General features: G+C 28.3%; 1 long non-coding RNA gene across 4 annotated transcripts in view; it reads left to right on the forward strand.

Annotated features, from left to right (window-relative positions):
- Positions 1-18,115, forward strand: part of LOC107444229 (uncharacterized) — a 72,395-nt gene extending 54,280 nt beyond the window's left edge. For 2 of the 4 annotated variants that reach the window (XR_001584104.3, XR_001584105.4), the window contains exons 2-5: positions 4,497-4,574; positions 6,365-6,524; positions 14,373-14,480; positions 17,663-18,115. This is a non-coding gene — a long non-coding RNA (uncharacterized lncRNA). The remainder of the gene's footprint in view (positions 1-4,496; positions 4,575-6,364; positions 6,525-14,372; positions 14,481-17,662) is intronic. The other 2 variants (XR_001584108.3, XR_001584107.3) reach the window with 1 other exon arrangement.
- The last annotated feature ends 1,479 nt before the right edge of the window (positions 18,116-19,594 follow it).

Consider the following 19,594-nt stretch of genomic DNA (forward strand, 5'->3'; position numbering starts at 1 on the left):
TTTAATAGTAAATTTGGTAAAATTTGGTAATTTTATCATAATACCTTCGGGCATTGCAGAAAAACCATTTATTCGATTACATTTACATTTCAGTTTAGTATTTGTTACTGTTGTATGGTACTAAGAATTAGAATTTAGAAAAACAGAATTTCCGGTAAGCATGTTACCATAGCGAATGTTAAAATTAGGAAATGAGTGGTTTAAATACTGTATATTTTGGTATAATTACCAAAATAATGGTTTCTTTAACCAGAAATGTCTTTGAAAGTAATTTAGTCAATTTTTTTTTCTGAATATAATACAGTTGGAGTGATAATTTTTAATTTCTGTGGTGTAAGTAAGTTAGAGGACTCATCATCTGTTTAATGACGTCCGCTAACTTCGGTGCCTCTATAGAGAACAGACATCTATAGAGAACTATAGAGAACAGATTTTAGGTTGTCTCAAGTGGCATCATTCCCAATTCCAGAACATGTGGTGTGAGTGCTGGGCACTGCGGGGGATATATATGTCCTGGCCTTGTCCATGAGAATTTTCACCCCTTTGAAATGTTGGTTCTAAGTCTATTTTTCTGCTTTGTTAATAAAGAATAGACATGACTGAAGCCAAGTTCTACCATATGTGAGTTTGAGAGTGCATTTAAAAATGGAAATGCCGCATTACAAAGTTTTGTATATTTTTAGGTAATATTTTCATTGGTCCAGAATTTACTCACAGTTTAATTATTTCAAATTATCTTTGCTTCAAGAACAACTAAAAATCAATGACTACATCTTGTTGATATTTTTTTACATAAGCAGAAAGTGGAACGATAATCCATTCCGAGATAGCCATATCTTCAATATCTCTAAATCCTAATTTAAAATTATCGTTTGGTTCTTAAAATTTTTGCGATTGAATAGCATTGCTGGTATTCATTCATAAACTCCCGTGTTCAAATAGACTCTTAATTGTACAATATTGACCTACTAGATCGAATCAATTAATAATTATACTATATCGATCCCGACCACTTTTTTCTACAATAATATATATTTTTAAGTATATATTGTTGTAGATTCAAAAAATTGTGTATTCAAAAAAAATATATATTTTTTCATTTAATCACCTTTGCTTAGGCATGTCCCAATGCTCAGAAGTAAAACTTATTTAAAACTTTAAATGCATTCTCTTGATCTAAAACAATTTTGCAACGAATTCTTCTACTTATTTTACATTTTCTATTTAAATTAAGCAAAAATAGTTGTAAACTTATTACTTTGCAAGCATAGAAAAAATTTACGTTAAAGTAAAAATGACTAAAGCAGTCCTAAACATGAAAGCATTTGCTACAAATGACATGCGACAAGTAATTAAATATTAAATTTCTTTTAAACAGAGTAAAGAAATAGCCTCACTAATTTTCTTCAGCTTCCAAGCGTAGATACTAGCATATCTAAAATTTAATAGAATTCGGAAAGAGGAAAAAATCCAGTGAATTCGAAGACACAATTTTCCGACTTTTCTATGTTTCAAAGGAATTCTTTGACTTAAATAATGGCTAGGAACCTCTTTCAAATTAAGAAAAAAAAAGTCGGTATTTTTCAGTTTTTATTTTCTATTTCATTTAATGTCTGTTGATGAAATTCAAACTAAATATTTATTTTCTTCAAATATTAAATAAACCATTGAAGCTTATGTACACTTTTAAAATTCGAAACAAAAATTGTAGGAATACCAAAACTGTTTAAGAATGCTTTTAATCATCAGATTTATTAAAAGTTCAATTAGCTATTTCCTTTAAATAATTTTTAGATAGGAATAAAATAGAATGATTGTAAGTATCTTTGCTTACACACCGCTCCTTGTAAGCATTCTTTTCCAATGAATGTAATAAAGTTTTTTAAGGGTTAATAAAAAGATACGCCCAAGAAGAGTGTCAAAAACGATTATATAGTTGTCAAACTTACGGTTATAGAGACAGAATTTAGAAATTTTCAAAAGGTAATTATTTTTTCCTCATTAAAACGTGGTTAGCACAGTAAATTTGTTGATGCAAAATGTAGTTTGTATTTATAGCACATAAATTAGCGATGCTAGACAGAGATGAAGAGAGCAAGGTGTATCATACAATTCATTGAGCTTTCTTCTTTCGACCCGTTGTTTTCTGAGCAAGTTCTGAGTCACTGACACGCGTGAGGATATTTTTAAAATACTCTTTTTTTGTATACTAACTCACTGAAAATGCTTCAACTCATTGTGAAATATATTTTTTACGATGAGGACCACATTTATGTAAAATAGCAATTGTTGGTATTTTAGAAATTCTGTCAATGTAACCATGACAGCAAGAGCGGCATGATGGTTTTAACACTACACTTGAGTGTACATTTAATAATCACATGGTTGTGTCTAATCACGTGGTAGTGCATGGTGTGATAATGTTACAACTTTAATGCTTGCATTTATTATCCCCCTGAACTACTTTTCGTATCAGGATTAATTGTATGATTGCAAGCGACGCCACGTGTGTGTGTCAAATCAGATTGGTTGACCCACAGGTGACGTTATTTACAAGTATACAAATGAGAGTAAAGTGAATGAACTTTTTTCTTCTATTAATAAATCGCGCAATTATCTTTATCATCTATATGTTTTGAAGATATTCAATCAGTAAGTGAAATATTAAATCTCTGGTGTTTTTTAGATGCTTAATTTCTTCATTAATTTCATTGTAATCTTGAATATAACATTTTTAAGCATTTAGAACTAGTAAAAAGTAAAAATAATTTAACTGAACTGTATGTGTATATAATGTGAATAATAATAATAATAAATAGTACCTAAATAGAAGGTACCTTAATACACCGAAAAAAGAATAACTAAAGATTGTGAATTGTTTTTGCTTATTTTAAATGTTTTTTTTTTGCACAAAATTTTTTATTAGTTTCTAACAAAAGAATCTAAGAAAAACCATTGTTTCCCACTGTTTTTGGAACATTTTTGCTGGCCAGAAAATTGCCTGGTAGGATCCAGTATTCAGACATTATTTTAATTATCATTTTGATTATCATCTGCATAAAATAAAATAAAAGTCATAAAGGTATTGCTTTCCTATAAAATATATAATAGTATTCTAAATTTGAAGGTACTTGAAATATTCTTTTAAAATTTTATTCAGTCATTATTATGATTTGAATTTTAATTATTTTATAATTAAAGAATTTAAAAGTGAAATAGTTGTTTCTTTACTATATTATAATCCCATGATTACGCCTCATTTTAAGATAAAGTCATTTTAATGGTGTGTAAACTTATTAACCATTTTACAATTGTAATTTTTGATGCACATTACATTAATATGCCATCATAAATTACTGGTAACGAGAATACCTGGAGAGAATAAGAAACTGGTAATAGATATTGGGCATGAAATGCACAATATGCACTTCATGCACAATATGCTGCATTCCCACATTGTATTTAATATATCAGCCTGTTTGGTAAGTGAGGATAAATAAAGTACGGTTTTGAACTCTCAAAATTTGTAATAACAATATGCCTTTAATTTTAATGTTATTTTAAGAATGATTGCTAAGCAAAATTATTTATGTTCACTTATAGAACTTAATAGAATCATAAGCAATATAGATTCGTAGCATTTCGCCGGCACAAGTAAATTCAGCCATTTTATTTATCTGTTTATCAATTTGTATTTTTTAAAAAATAAGCGTGATTTAAAGGTAATGATTGAACAATAATAATAAACAATTGAATTTACTTGGTCCCTGTGACTCTACATGGACAACTTAATCACCTGCTCCTGCGAAATGGAAAAGTACCGTACGAGATACTTCATACTTTTTACCAATCAAATTAATTTAAATATTTCACGTCCATGTTGGACGTGAAGAGGAGGCACAAGCGTAAGCAAGCAGAACTCTTTAAAGTACAGTTATTTCAGGTCAATAATTTTAACTTTCGTGGAAAAAACTGTTTCATATTAAAAATCAAAAATTATTGCTAAGCAATCATCTGGGTTAGTGAGCAGTAGCGTACAGGGGGCTTAACCCCCTAGTAATAAATAATACTTTAAAGTGTCCAAAATATCTTTAATGTATAAATTTAATGCAAAAATTTAGTTTTTTAACCAGTTCCAAACGAAATTTTTTTTTTTAACTCTGTTGTTTCACCCAATAATGAATATTAACATCGATCAGTTGCAAGAAGTAGACATTCAATTGTCTTACAAAAACGCTCATAATGATACAGAATTTATTATTGATTAATTTATGCACATTTCAAATTTACAACTACAGATATTTAGAACTCATTAATGCATAAAGAAATTTCAAATCATTAAATTTGCAACAAAATATCCGTATAGATATTCGAATAAATATTGGATGGATGTAAACAAGCCATTTTCTTAAAGTAATGATTCTTCTTTTTAAAAACATGAATAGTCTCCTAGCGCAAAGATAGAATATGTTTTATAATTTGGTATTTGCTTTCAGGTAAATATAGAGAAAGAAATACCAATTGTTTGTTTACATTTGCTACATCATCAGTCTAAATTCAGTCTTTTTATTTTGGTAAGCATTCGAATCCTTGAAGGAAAACTTTTTCTAACTTTCTCTGCATCAGAATATTTTCATGTATCTATAAAACAGAAAGATTTTATTTATTTTTTAAAAAATGGATGTTCATGGTAAGCATAGAAAAAGCTATAAACACCAACACTTAAAGTTCCAACTATAATAATAGTTTTAAAAAGTTTGATAATAAAACTAGAGTTCAAGTATAAAAAAAAACATTTTGAATAATAACAACATTCATAGCAACTTATATTTTAAACGGTAAAACAAACGATAACGATAAACAACTAAAGATTTTTTTTTATGGTACAAGTGTTTACAGCACACATGTGGAAAAATAAATACAAAAATTTTAAAATCCAAGGACAACAATAAATGTTAAAAATCAGTTCAATTATGAAAATAATCCATTTCAAACAATAATGAGATTTAGAAGAATATGAAAATAAATGCATATTTTTGTTGCATATTTTAAAATATTTCCATAAAATAAATAATATTTTATTTTATGGAAAAGAGCTGTGCGTATTGCTTTTTTTATTAATTTTTATTTAAATTCTAAGACAACTTTCTCACCTGAGTATGAAATTAGTTAATTGAATAATATTCAGTTAAAATTCTCGTATTAAATTCAGTTAAACTATGTAAAAAAAAACTTTTTTTACATATTTTAAATAACATTACATAATTAAATTTTATTACGTTATAGGATTCATAGGATAGTTCTACTCCAGCCTCTTTTTATAAATTATTAATTCAAATTCAATTTTCATGGAATTAAGCATATGGCAATTTAAAAGCAAAGCATGCAGTGATACGCTTCGATAATGTTTTAATCTAGCAGTATATATATATATATATATATATATATATATATATATATATATATNATATATATATGAATGAAAATTGTTTATAGGACGTATCATGTCTAATCTCCCCAAAAAAGGAAAGTAGAAAAAGCCGCCAACCTGAAAAAGATTCAAAAAAGAAATGCAAGTTTCTTCGTAATGAAAAACAGGAAGAAAATCGGTTAAATTTCCCTTGTAATGAACAAAGCCTACTTCGGATTCTAATTTTATTACAACAAATCCCTAAAATAATTAGTTTTGTGAATCAGAGTCTTGAAAATATATACTACCTTGATTTTTGTTTTAAATTTAAGTTCTAGTCCTTTAATGGCTTCGCCGTTAGAGGTCGCCACCCGTCTAAAGAATTTGGTGAATATTTGCAAAGTTTAAATTAACTTACATCTGTTTTTACGATTTATAAGTGATTATAAGTTTATTAAATTGGAGGGTATAATCGAAAAGTTTATTTAAGTTAAAGTCCTTTGATCAACAAATCATTCGAATCCGTTGAAGAAAAGGTATGTTTTTTGAGAGAAAGTACGTTTTTGTGTCTGATTTCCTAACTTAAAATGTCGCTTACACTAATTAATTAGCATATATGAGGTCACCATCTCTAACCATTAGGATTGAGTCCTAGAACGTGAAGATTCGCTCATTAGATCAAAAGTTATTCAGGGTGGTCGATTTTTTTTCTTTTTTTGCCCGCTGTGCATTTTTATTTTATTTTAATCACATTTTCATTACTTAAAATTTCGCACATTTCTAATTTTGCAAATTCAAAATTTTAAGATTTTACGGAGTATCTTAAAAAAGAAAAAAACAAATTCATTCAAAAAGCGGAAAAAAAATTGTGAATGATGAATGACTTTGTTTGATAAGTATTGATAAGTAATTATAAGTTTGATAAGTAAATATTTTTTATGTATGTATTTTCAGAGTGAAAAAAAAAGAACATGCCATCATCACGTTTCTATGTGGCAGGAATGTTATTGTTCTTAATGATGCTGAGCTTTGATATGAAAACTACAGAAGGTAGACGATGTACCAGAATTTGCGAGAAAGGGAGATGCAGACCCGTATGCTCTCGTTCTATGGAGTAAGTTTTACATAAATTTCCACAAAAACTATCGTACCTAGGAAGAGTTGTCAAACTGAAACGAAAATTTAACATGCAAAAGTATTACGTTGATATAAGTAAGAAATTAAAAAAATCAAAGCCGAAAGATCATTTATTACCAGAAAGGATGCAACTGAGTGGAGGTTTTTAGCTCCCTCTTGGGTCCCTTCCGGTGATACGATCGGACATTGAAGCATGTAAGTTCCTTAGGCTATCCTGCAGCGTCTCGACCTACAGTTGCTGTGAAAACATCGATAACTCAGAGGCTATTCAACTTACCGTCCCAAGTGGGCCCAGATATGCTTGTTCGGTGACAAATCTGGGGATCGTGCAGAGCAGGGGACGGCGGAAATGTGGCGGAGGCAATCCTGTGACACCCTTCTTGTGTATGGTAGAGCATTGTCAGTCGATAAAGCAATTAGTAGAGCGTAAATGTAGTATCTTAATTTTGTTTTACTAGGAATTTTTCAAATACATACTTCCCTTATCGTCGGGTACTATAAGCAGATAAAATAAAATTTTGAAAGCTGATTTCAAACACTCAAATTGTAATTTCTTTGGCAAAGGGATTTTTTCGGAAGCCACTTAACCCCTTCCCTCTCGATCCCGTCAAAAACATGGGATAAGCTGTTGCTTTCTATTTATATATTTTTCCGGGCCAGAGCGTGCAAGAGTTAATGTACCAAAAAAGTTTAAATTTATCCATCTCTTGTGTCCGGATTTTTTTATCTCTTATTTTACACACTATATGGTTACACAAGACTATTTTTAATGTAAACTGGAGATAGTTAATTATAAACTAGATTTCAGCGCTATCCAAATATGTGTATTTTGTATTCAGCTACTTGTGCTCTTTGTGAATAAACGTGTTTTGTGTTTTGTGATAAAATATTTTTAAATATTGTGTGCATTATGGAGTCAGTGTCACATGGACATATGGAGTTTTAAATTTCAAGGTAAGAAAAATTTCAAAAATCAAAAATGAATACATATATTATAATTCTCTTGAATTAAAAAAGAGACACTTTTATAGCCATTTTCTTGAAAATAATAAGATTGTTAAGGAGTTAGGAAAGAACCCTGAAAACAATATTATTCTTAAATTTAATTGTACAGTAATGTTAAACAAAACCCCGAAAACATCCATGCATATGAGATAAATATTTCATAAAACTTTTGGTTTACGCGTGTTTGGTACTAGTTCTTACTTCCTGTTGTTAGAACTAATGAAAAATTGTTTTACGAATGAAAATTATACAGTACCTAATTTTTAACTTTAAGTTTTGAGTACATTGTTTTTCATAAATTNTATTTCACTCAAGTTGAGTTAAAAAAATTTAACTCTTTTTTGAGTAGGGGAAATAACTCTTTCATTTTAAGAGAATGAAAATAATAAGATTGTTAAGGGGTTAGGAAAGAACCCTGAAAACAATATTATTCTTAAATTTAATTGTACAGTAATGTTAAACAAAACCCCGAAAACATCCATGCATATGAGATAAATATTTCATAAAACTTTTGGTTTACGCGTGTTTGGTACTAGTTCTTACTTCCTGTTGTTAGAACTAATGAAAAATTGTTTTACGAATGAAAATTATACAGTACCTAATTTTTAACTTTAAGTTTTGAGTACATTGTTTTTCATAAATTTAATTAATCTAGGGCTATTTACAAGGCCAGAAGTGCAATAATTTATATAAAAAGAAACAAGAAACAAATATACCCAATAAAGAACATTAATTATATTCTCAGCAAATTGGGTACTGCCTATTAGTCACATGGTTGTGTTTAATCACGTGGTTGTGCATAGCGTGTTAACGTTACAGGTTCAGATTTAATTGGATGCCTTCAAGCGGTTTCACGCGTTTTTGTCAAGCCTAATTCACTGACCCACGTGTGACAGCGCTTGCAAGTATCCAATTAAAAAATAGCATAATGCAATAACATGCAAATTAAGAATGCTTTTTGAAATATATTAGTCAAAACTTTTATACATTAAATGTAGACAACTTTCACACGAATAAAATAAGTATTTGGAGGATATGGTTATGTTGAAGTAATGTTGTTTCTCCTTAAGTAAGTTTAAAAGCAAAGAGTTTTGAGAGTTTATTACACAGAGCTGGTTTTTTCTGTACTAGCAAACCTTTGGCCTTATGGATCTTTAAAAGATTTTCAGTGAGCTAAAAATTTTAGGTGATTGAAAAATTATAGAAAAGTTTAAATTTGCATTTATAAAAAATATAAAAGCAATACTAAATCAGCTAAGTGTATTTTTTTTATAAACAAATTATTTAACAATCCCTTATTTTATAAATTCTTAGGAACTAAGGCAACAAAATTCTGACAATTAAAGAATGGGTGTAGAATTGACGTGAAAGGTTTTTTGTTCTCCGAAATTCCCATGTAGTTGCCCTTACTATTAAATAATATTAGATTTAATGCATTTTAAACACAAAGTATGGAACTAGCATAGTGATTACTTTTTATTATGAATTATGCTAACAAATTTGGCTCCATGACATAAGCCCAATTCAGCTCCATAACTTCTTAAATATCTTAAGATTGTTAAACAGAATTAAATTCGGCGGTGTCCCTTGCGATGCTCCTGCTTCTACTCATTTAAAAATAATTTTATTTTTGAATAATTTAGTGCTTTCCATGGAGAATTAAATCAATCCAACTTCACTTAGAAAATGAGCAATAAAAAATATAAATTAAAATTGGAATCGAGCAGAAAATGTTTTAGAAAACTGAAATAAAGAGGACTGTAAAAGAAAGTATTTTCAGAGTTTTGGGTAAAAAAAGAAAGTTTAACTTTATTTGGAAGAAAATGACCCTATTAAAATAATTGGAGATTGTCTCAAATCAAACGAGTAAAATCAATAAATTGAAAAGTATTATACTATTAAAATAGAAACGTCCGAATGTTTCTAATGAAATACCTATTAAAATTTTTAAAGATAGGAGCAGTTTTCTGCATAGAAAATACATGCATAAGGGAATTGGGTTCTTGCACTTCAAGAAGAAGAAAAGATCACGGATACCCACACATGTAACCCTATGACATCAGCGCCTGTTGATCGTTTACCCAGCTGGCTTGTTAAAGTTGAGCTAAGTTTCTCCACATAAAGTTAGAATGATAGCTAACGAGAAGTTAATCAAATACAGTGCCGTATCGCACATAGAATTTATTGAAATATAATTCTTTCTCGTCTGCTTCTTTTACTTAACTTAGATTTATTATTTGCTTATGTATTTTATTGTAACCTTGATAAATTTTTGTTTTATGTACCTGGCAACGTCGATGCATAATTAGTTTGTTTATGTCTTATGTGGCTTCTTGCCTGTCTTTGTGTTAAATAAGAAATATATAAGTGAAAGAATTGAAATCTTTGTGAAAGAATCTTTGTGTAAGAATATAGAGTGTGTAAGTTAAGAAAATAGATACTTGAAAGGTTTGACTTACCCGAAATAGAATGGAAAGGACAGTTGCTAACGCAAAGAAAAGCCATGTTTCAACAACCAATCAGGATCGAGATACCTACAACGTCACTTGCAAATATCCATTAGGGAAAGGAAAATTCACTAATTTTTAATTTAAAACATTTAAAATTTTGGACATTTATTACATAAATGAATTTTATTTATTATATACTGTAAAAATATTCGGGATAAGTTTAAAGTTCATCATAAATGCTAATGAATCTGAAATTAAAAGTCAATATTGCTTTCAGAAGATTTCGTATTATTCTTGTTTAGTTTTTGCTCAAAGACAATGCTGGCACGAGCACTTGTGTTTAGATTGTTCATTAACAAGTTTTTAAAAATGCATTATAAGCTTGTTTATTTTACTTGCAATTGGGTATAATATAAAAAAAACACAACTACTTCCACTTAGTAGGAATAACATTTACCATGACGCAATGCTAAATTTTATGCCACTATCCACATAAATGCTACTATCCACATAAATCAATTATTAATCAAAAATCGAATATCAATTACTTTTCTTTATAATGCAATAAAATCTGGCGAGCAGCTANATAAAGTGAAAGAATTGAAATCTTTGTGAAAGAATCTTTGTGTAAAAATATAGAGTGTGTAACTTAAGAAAATAGATACTTGAAAGGTTTGACTTACTCGAAATAGAATGGAAAGGACAATTGCTAACGCAAAGAAAAGCCATGTTTCAACAACCAATCAGGATCGAGATACCTACTACGTCACTTGCAAATATCCCATTAGGGAAAGGAAAATTCATTAATTTTTAATTTAAAACATTTAAAATTTTGGACATTTATTACATAAATGAATTTTATTTATTATACACTGTAAAAATATTCGGGATAAGTTTAAAGTTCATCATAAATGCTAATGAATCTGAAATTAAAAGTCAATATTGCTTTCAGAAGATTTCGTATTATTCTTGTTTAGTTTTTACTCAAAGACAATGATGGCACTAGCACTTGTGTTTAGATTGTTCATTAACAAGTTTTTAAAAATGCATTATAATCTTGTTTATTTTACTTGCAATTCAGAATAACTGTGTACCAAAAAATAATTAGTACGATTTTCTCTGGCTTTTTTTTAATCCTAAACAAACACGTACTCAAAACTTTCTCCTATCTAATTTTCTCCTACGTATGCAACATTTTATCACTACATCGAAACCATAACTATTTAGTATTCATTTCATTGTACTTAGTAATTCCCCACTGATTTATCTCCTGACAAGGAATATAGTATTCGAACTAAAAGAAAAATCTTTATTAATTATTCATTACGTTGTAGTTTAAATTTCCTAACCAGCCTTTCGAAAATAATATAAGTGAACTTAAATCACGCAATAAAATATCACGCTAGTTTTCAGTTACTTTCTTAAAATAAAAAGTACTGAAATTGCTCATGGCTATGAATTTAAAACATTAAATTCCCTTATGCCTTGTTTTACAAAGTGATACAAAGTAAAGAATTAAAATACGCCTAAATTTAGTTACTAATCTATGTTTTGAGTTGATTTAAAAAATAAATAAATAAAACCTAATTTAGTAAATATTTGAGTCAATTTTAAATTTATTGCAAATTTGCGTAACTAGTTTCATACAGAGTCTCTCAAATTCAGCACTAAATTGCTTTTGTACTAAAGTTTTTAGATCTTTTATGACTTATACATCTGAAACTTGTGAACCCTTTCTATATGATTGAAAAGTCTCGGGATTTTTGTGAGATAGATGTTGTGATGCATACGTTTTTAGGTCCAACTGATAGGATCATGGAAAAGATGATCAAACTTAACTCCATAAGAATTACAGACAACCTTAGATAGTAGAATCCATCGAATTACATGGATTCAAATGTATGGCCATCTATCCAGCTTGCAAAAAGAAGAATGCAGAATGCCGTAAAAAAATCTCTTCTGTCAAAACCCATAGGAATTGATCTCGGGGCAAATCCTGAGAGGTGTTGATTGTGTTGAAAAAAAATCTTTTAATACAAAGATCTTATAAGTTTAGAAAGATCTTAGAAGTTTAAGAGAAGTTAAAGCGTTAAACTAGATTTAAAGTCTTAAATCATTAGTTGAAATATTTACTTATATTTGAATAAAAAGAACCTCTCAATAAACAATAAACAACTTTATTACTTAAACTTAAGTACTTTAACATAGATGTGCAGTAGAGGAAAAAATAAGTAAATAATTTGATTCGTTTTAAGGAAATATAATTTGAGTATCTCAAATAAAATTTTCTTTAAAATATTTGATATTGTTAAGTAAAGTTCGGCATGAAAATTTGCCTAATATTTTTCTTAAATCTATGCTAAAGTTTGTTGAAACAGAAGTGTGATTAGTCACAGAAAGAAAAAACTTTTATTTCCAAAAAAAATTTTTTTTCCATAATACTATCCATAATATCCACAGTACTATATAATTCATAATACTATATATATACGGATCTTATACACAGATTTAAACATAAAATTTGTCTTAGATAAAAGTTAAAACTGTGCAAATATTATCAATATTTTTCTTTTATTTAAGGATTAGGAATACTAATTACTAATTGTTTAATAAGTCATTAGTTTCACAGTAATATTAATTAAAGTTCCTAATTTTAATAAAGAGGAAAATCTCAATTGTATTTGCAATTCAATCAGCCTAATAAAAAGTGCGATAAATCTTCAAAAAGCTTAAATCTGAGTTTTTGGTAAATACATCTGATAATACAATAAAGTGTTAATGGAAATTATTATTCATACAAAAAGCGTTTCATAGAAACTTTTGATATGCATTTCTAAATTAAATTATTTTCATCAATTGCAAATCAGCTCTTATACAATAACTATGACTTAAAATCTATTGTGTTCAATAGTAATATTAACTAATTTTTGTAATTTCATTCATTGAATGAGTTTGATAGAAAATAGATATATTTTAGGATTTGACACAATGTGGAAGTTATAGTTACAATGTAAAGTTGGATGCTAATTATAGATATTAAATTCTTTTTTTCGCTTTTAGAGGACAGTTGACGTTTAGAATGCGAAAATTTCTTAAAAAATCCATTATTTGGTTTTTGAGATAATAAAAAATTCACTTTTCACTAAGGAATATGCAACCAGTCGTATTCAAATCAGAGTTTTCTTCATTGAGTTAAAAAAAACATTGAGTTTGCAAAGATCTATTCATGAATATGCAGTTTTCGTTGACAAAGTTGTTTTTTCTCGTTATGGAATTTTTCAATGTTCTCACAAATTTAGAAAGTTCCTTGCCTATCTGTTTTTGTTTTATTGTTATGAGAATTTTTTATGTGCCTCTTTTAATTTTAAATACATTTGATTAACTCAATATCATAATTTAATTTTTTAATAATTTATAACTAAATTGTGCTTTTTAAAAAAAAATATGTGAAAAAATAAAAATTTTACTCCTAGGTTTTTCGCCATAGCATTTTAAATTAATTTTATTACCTATAAGCCACGTATTTAAGACAAAATTGAATTTAAAAAATTGATATTCGATAGCAAGGAACCTTTTAGTTATCAACAATTAAAAACCATAATTTCAGCTATAACTTTGAAACTGAACATTATTTCTCTAAAACTTTGAACACACAGACATCTATTAATGTTAGCAATATTCTGCTAAAATCTGGAAAGGATGGGATGAAAATTGCACTTTTTGTTTTGAACGTCCTTCATCCCATGTTATTTTTGTTACTAATGTCACTTGGGAATACCATCAAGCCTGTTACGAGAATCCAAGCGATATTAAGACGAACTGGAACATTTTTACAGAAGTACAGATATTGCATTATTATTATTTTTATGTCATGAATAACTTTCTGGTGGTTTAATTCGAGTATTTTAACGTTTTTCTTATTTATTTATTTTTAAAAAGAATTTGCCATTCTTTCAAAAAATGGTAATTAAAAATCTGGTGCGTAATAAAAAATAAACATCCCGATCTACTTTATCAGATCACGTACTAACATTCAATCTTAATGGTTTTAGGGACTAATCTTAAAGACGTTAATTAATTACAGTAGACGATATTTTAACTTACAAAATTAGACACTACAAATACTTTTTTTAGTATAGATTGAGATTCTCGATCCTGATTGAGATTCTTGATCCTGATAGCCGAATTCAGAAAATATGGCCCAAATAGTTTAGATGGAAGAGCAGGTGAAAGTTCGGACCTCTTTATGTCAGTTTAATTTTCGGCGTATTTCGCTTATCTCGAGAACTTTTGACCGAATTAACTTAGTAAGCATATACAACTTAGTAAGCATTATTCTGAAACAACAATCATGACAAACTATATTTTAGTTTTGTAGATGAAGCACCCGTGGATGAGACAGAAATACTTAGAAATCTGGGTTATCAGTGACAAGAGCATCGACCGAACCTGATATAATCTGAAGTAAGGATCATCAGGTAAATAATTGTTTAAAAAATAATAATAATGCTTTGTTAAATGATCTATGCCCAAGCAATCATAACTGAGATTCTTATTGTTGTAAAATTATGATGCTAATAATTCTTTTTAACGTGTTCCAATTAAAAGTTCTCGAAAACTCGTTTTAATCGTCTGTATTGCTTTTTTTTTTATCTTTAAATATGGTGTAGAAACGTTAAAATCACTTTTAGGTATTAGAACTATAAATAAAACTTCACAAATTTGACTTCATTTAAAGTATAGTTTCGTAAAGGTGTTTAAAAGTAAATAATATTAAATTATTTTCATTTTTTAGTCAGTTTAATTTTAAAAAAAAACTATCAAGATATCATAATTTCCAGATAAATCAAATTTGGAACTAAAAAATGTCCTAATTTTCTTTCACTTGAGGCGGTATTAATGTTTATTATGCTAAATGCTCTTTAGTTCAAATGTAATTCCTGAAAATTCTTTTAGGACTAAAAAAACTTGTCTGATTTTTTCATTGGACAATTGAAATTTTTTTTAACGCAAAAAGGCGTGGCTACAAAGTATTAACAGTATTATGAAATTCGTTTTTCTGATGTTTGTTTATGAGTTTTCACTTAAACTTTAAGTCTTGATGTCATGTTAAGTTTTTCGGATACGTTTAAGCTCGAAAATAATTTATAATATTTTAGTTCTATTAAATTTTTTTTAAATTCTTACGAGAACAGCATTAAACACCAAGCAATCAACAACAGACCCCCTTGCCCTCTAGAAATAATTAAAGTAAGTGATTTTAATTGATATGATAGATTTGTGTAGTTGAAATTAAAAATATCTACTAAAATCTTAAAACTTAAATTTGTTGTTATGCTGTACTTGTGGAGAACTACATTTCTGAACAAGATTAAATGTTAACCATATGCTCCTGTCAGCTTAGGATATTCTTCTCAGTTTATATCTGTAAATATTGAACTACTACCAAACCACATGAAAATAAATTATTTACCTGTGAAAGAAAAATTAAAAAAATAATAATTTGGTTTAAGCCATTGTAAACAATGGTTTGCGACGACAGTTTAGTTTTTATGTTTATCAAAGATCCAAATAACCTGATAGCATGAAAATCTTTAAATGCAATAGGCTATGATGACTTGGACACCTATTACAAATTGACTATATCCATTATACTTGCACTAGGATACGCTCAGGTAGCGTGGTCAGGCAAACTCATGGTAATTCGCCTCTCGTATTCCTCTTGCTTCCCTCTCGCTCCCTCAGTGTCAGATCCGCCTAAAGGATAGTTGGAAGAACCTTGCTGAGGATGAGATCGGATGGCATAAGATTAATAGTGACCGACCTACCCCCAGAAGAGTTTTGGGATAAGGGTAATACATAAGCTAGCTGGGACATCATTGGCTTGCAACAGACGGTACTGCCTTGAAAAATAATGTTTAAGCAACATGTTTAGGCAACAATTAGTCTAAGCAAATTAATGCAAGTTTAATAAGTAAATTTTAACAATTATTATTTATTTACTTTTCGACTTATATTACACTTCAAATTATGTTTTGCAATTCGTAAAAAAGTAAAACCTTTTGTATAATAGAAAAAAGTGAACATTTCTTAAAAAATGTATCGAATACTACTATTATCAAACACACTACTTTATTCCTTCTTCCTAAAATACAAAGACATCTTAAAATTTTTCTTGTACCAAATATGAGTCTCAAAATAAAAGTAAAGATTAAATACAACTAATGACTAACATCAACTATTATCGTCGTACTTTTTGAAATTATTCATGTACATGAGATATAACATTATAAGGGAAAGAAAGCAGTAAAAAAATAGTTCAAATACGTATAAAAGTGTATTAATTCCCTTAATTAAGATATACGTGCAGGAAATTACTTTTAAATCTTTGTTAGTGTCTTTAACTTGTTTTATCTGTTAAATTTATCATAAATATAACCATTTTATTGACAAAATTTAAAAAAAATTCTGATGGTACTTATTAAAAGAGACGTTTTGAAAAATTTCAATTAATATTTTCGGTTTTAAAAACGTCAAGTTAAATGATTAATACTATTATTAGTTAATCATTTTTGTTAATGTCTATGGTCTTAGTTTGATAGAAGAATAAAAATGTTAACTATCTTATCATTTCGAGAAGACCATATCTTCTTGAATTTAATGGACTTTATTTTTTGATGAAATAAATTGACAAGCAATACTAATTAACTAGCATTTAATGTAAATAACTTCTAAGTGTGAAAGCATATATGCATAAATGCTTACATATTGTAATCAAATTTTATTGTCAATAAATCAAATTTCTATTTTTTTCTCCATTTTCAATATACATTTCTTTATTTATTTGTATGGCAAATTTATATTTTCGTATTCTGTTAAAAATAAATGGTTGACTAGTAATAATGATTGAACTGTGGATTACACATGATGAATAGATAATTATTCTTTAATAGTTATTAAAAAAGGGCTTAGCAAGAATAAGTTATGATTTAAGCATGATAACGTGTTATTTATTCCTTTATTACTGATAAATTGATGATGAATAATTAATTTTTCACTTGTCTCTCCAAACGTGCATCAGAGGGACAAAATGCATACAGGTCGAAGATTTAAATGTGAACTTTAAAAAAAAATCCGTTCAAAATTCATAGAAAAATTATAGTCCAATACATACTATTAACATAGGTCGATATTTTTAAGAGTAAACACGCTCAAGCATAAAATAATAAAGTGGGTTATGGAAGGATTATAAATCATTATTCTCTATGTTACTTAATTGTTTTCAAAACCTTTAGCCTTCGAAAATATAAATAACTAAATAACAAATTTTAAAATAAATATTAAATTGTAATCCGTTAAAAATTCATAGAAAAATTATAAGCTAATATGTATTTTTAGCAAAGGTGGATATTTTAAACAGTGAACATGTTCTTGCATAAAATCATTAAAGTGAAAATTATATGGAAGAATTATAAATTATCACTCTCTACGTTACTGAACAGTTTTAAAAAATCTTTAAACATCGAAAATAAAAATAACGAAATAAAAAAATTTTTAAAATTATAATTTTATTTCATAAGAAAGATGAAAATGTATTTATTATCTTTCTAAATTATTAGTAATAACCTAATTATTGATTTATTTTAATATTTATTTTCAGATGTAATTTTTCCTCACTGACTGGTTGACATAATGGATTGATTCAGCAGAAAACGCTTCAAAAATTGGTCATTTATGTTTTAATCTCATTACCTTTTGTTACAAACTTATTTTTGCATGACTTATTTAAACAATATATCGTACAAATCTGTCAGTTTCCATTACAGTAAACTACTCTTTTAAAAATATTTTTGCATGAACAAAAAGGAAATTAGATTTAGAATATTTATATTCGTTTTTGAACTCGTAAAACTCTATGGTAACAGCTTAAATCTTCTTACATTCATTTAATATTTCTGTATAACTAGCAGTAGATTTAGACCATTAAAATAGTAGTATACAACACTTACATACTTATTGTAAGAATGTAGAAGTTATGTGCTTAAACTTTTGATGTATTTTCGAATTTATGTATAAGCTGCTTAACGTGCAAATAAACTAGAGTAACATCAAACCTTTGTTTTGTTCATTTAATCAGCCATTGTTAATGAAATAAAACTGTGGCTAATGGTACCAACACTAACACAAACCTACACTATATACTAATATTTTTGAGTTATTGCAAGTCATACTTACAGTGCTCAAAGAAAAAACGACCCGCACTGAATAATTTTGATAGAAAAAAGTCGTACCCTTAAAATTCGGTTTCTCAACTGATTGCACTCAAATTTTATATTCTACTATGTAAAATGACATTCTTTAAACTGATTAAAAAGAATTTATAACTTACAACTCAAAATGTTTTCGACTATTAATAAATAAAATAATAAAACTCTATTAAAAGTTTTTTTTCCATAGAATTAACTTTTACAAAAACTTTCATTATCTGTACTATCTATCCTTATTGTGGAAGCAGCGTTGATCCACCTAATAGGGTGCCCCTGAAAGAGGAGCCAATAAAATCTGCCCTCCGGACACCTGAATGACGAGTGTCAATCGAGTGGACAATGAAATAAAAGAAAGAAGAAAAGAAAAAAACCTTTGAATAAACAAATTTCATAATTGTGTGCAACATTTTTTCAATTCGTTAAAAAAGTTCCCTACATAGATATGACGAAATATGCAAAATGTAAAATAAACGTTAAAAGATCCTAACTTGAGACCGCTATCTTGACCAAACTTCCCAGTTTGCGGCTACCCCCTTATAGTTTTTTTTCGGGGGGGGGGGGGGAAAAANTCGTCAAAAAAAAAATATTTATATTCAGAATAAGTACATTTTTGTCTCTGATTTCGCAACTTAAAATATAGTCTGATCTTATTAATTAGCATATTTCAGGTCACCCCCTTAATCCTTTGAGATAGAGTTCTCGAATATTATGATCCGATCATTATATTAAAAGTTATTCATAAGGGTTCACTTTTTTGGCATTACATCATATATATTATTTAGAATTGTTATACGCACACTTGGCCAAGAATTTGACATCTTAAATTAATAATTTATTGAACCTCCTTCAGCACGGATTACAGCTCATATTAGCGAGAACAATGATTTTACGAGCATTTATGTCCAGAGAATACCATCTATTGGCTACGCAGACTTTAAAATCCTGTAAATTAGATGGAAAAGGAGGTTGCTGGCATCCTAGCAACACGTCCCAAACATTTTCTATGGGGTTGAGATCCAGGCTTTTCATCGGTCAGGGAAGTTGTTGAAAGCCAGATTGGTGTTCACTGAACCAATTTCGAATGTTTCAGGCAGAAGTATAGTGTATATAGATGCTTTATCGTCCAGAAAGGCTCCACCCTCTTCGGAACAAAGATGTAACATTGCAAGATGCACTTAATCTAAACTATATTACTAGGTATTGTAGGACTATTTGTTTACCTTCGAGAAATATCAAGTTCTATATACTAGCAGAACATGGTACACTCTTACTACACCATCGCATAGTGCAAACAAGGCAAAGTGAGCTCCGGGATTAGTGGGGAT

This window comes from Parasteatoda tepidariorum, chromosome 4, assembly GCF_043381705.1.
Source record: "Parasteatoda tepidariorum isolate YZ-2023 chromosome 4, CAS_Ptep_4.0, whole genome shotgun sequence".
Classification (NCBI taxonomy): domain Eukaryota; kingdom Metazoa; phylum Arthropoda; class Arachnida; order Araneae; family Theridiidae; genus Parasteatoda; species Parasteatoda tepidariorum.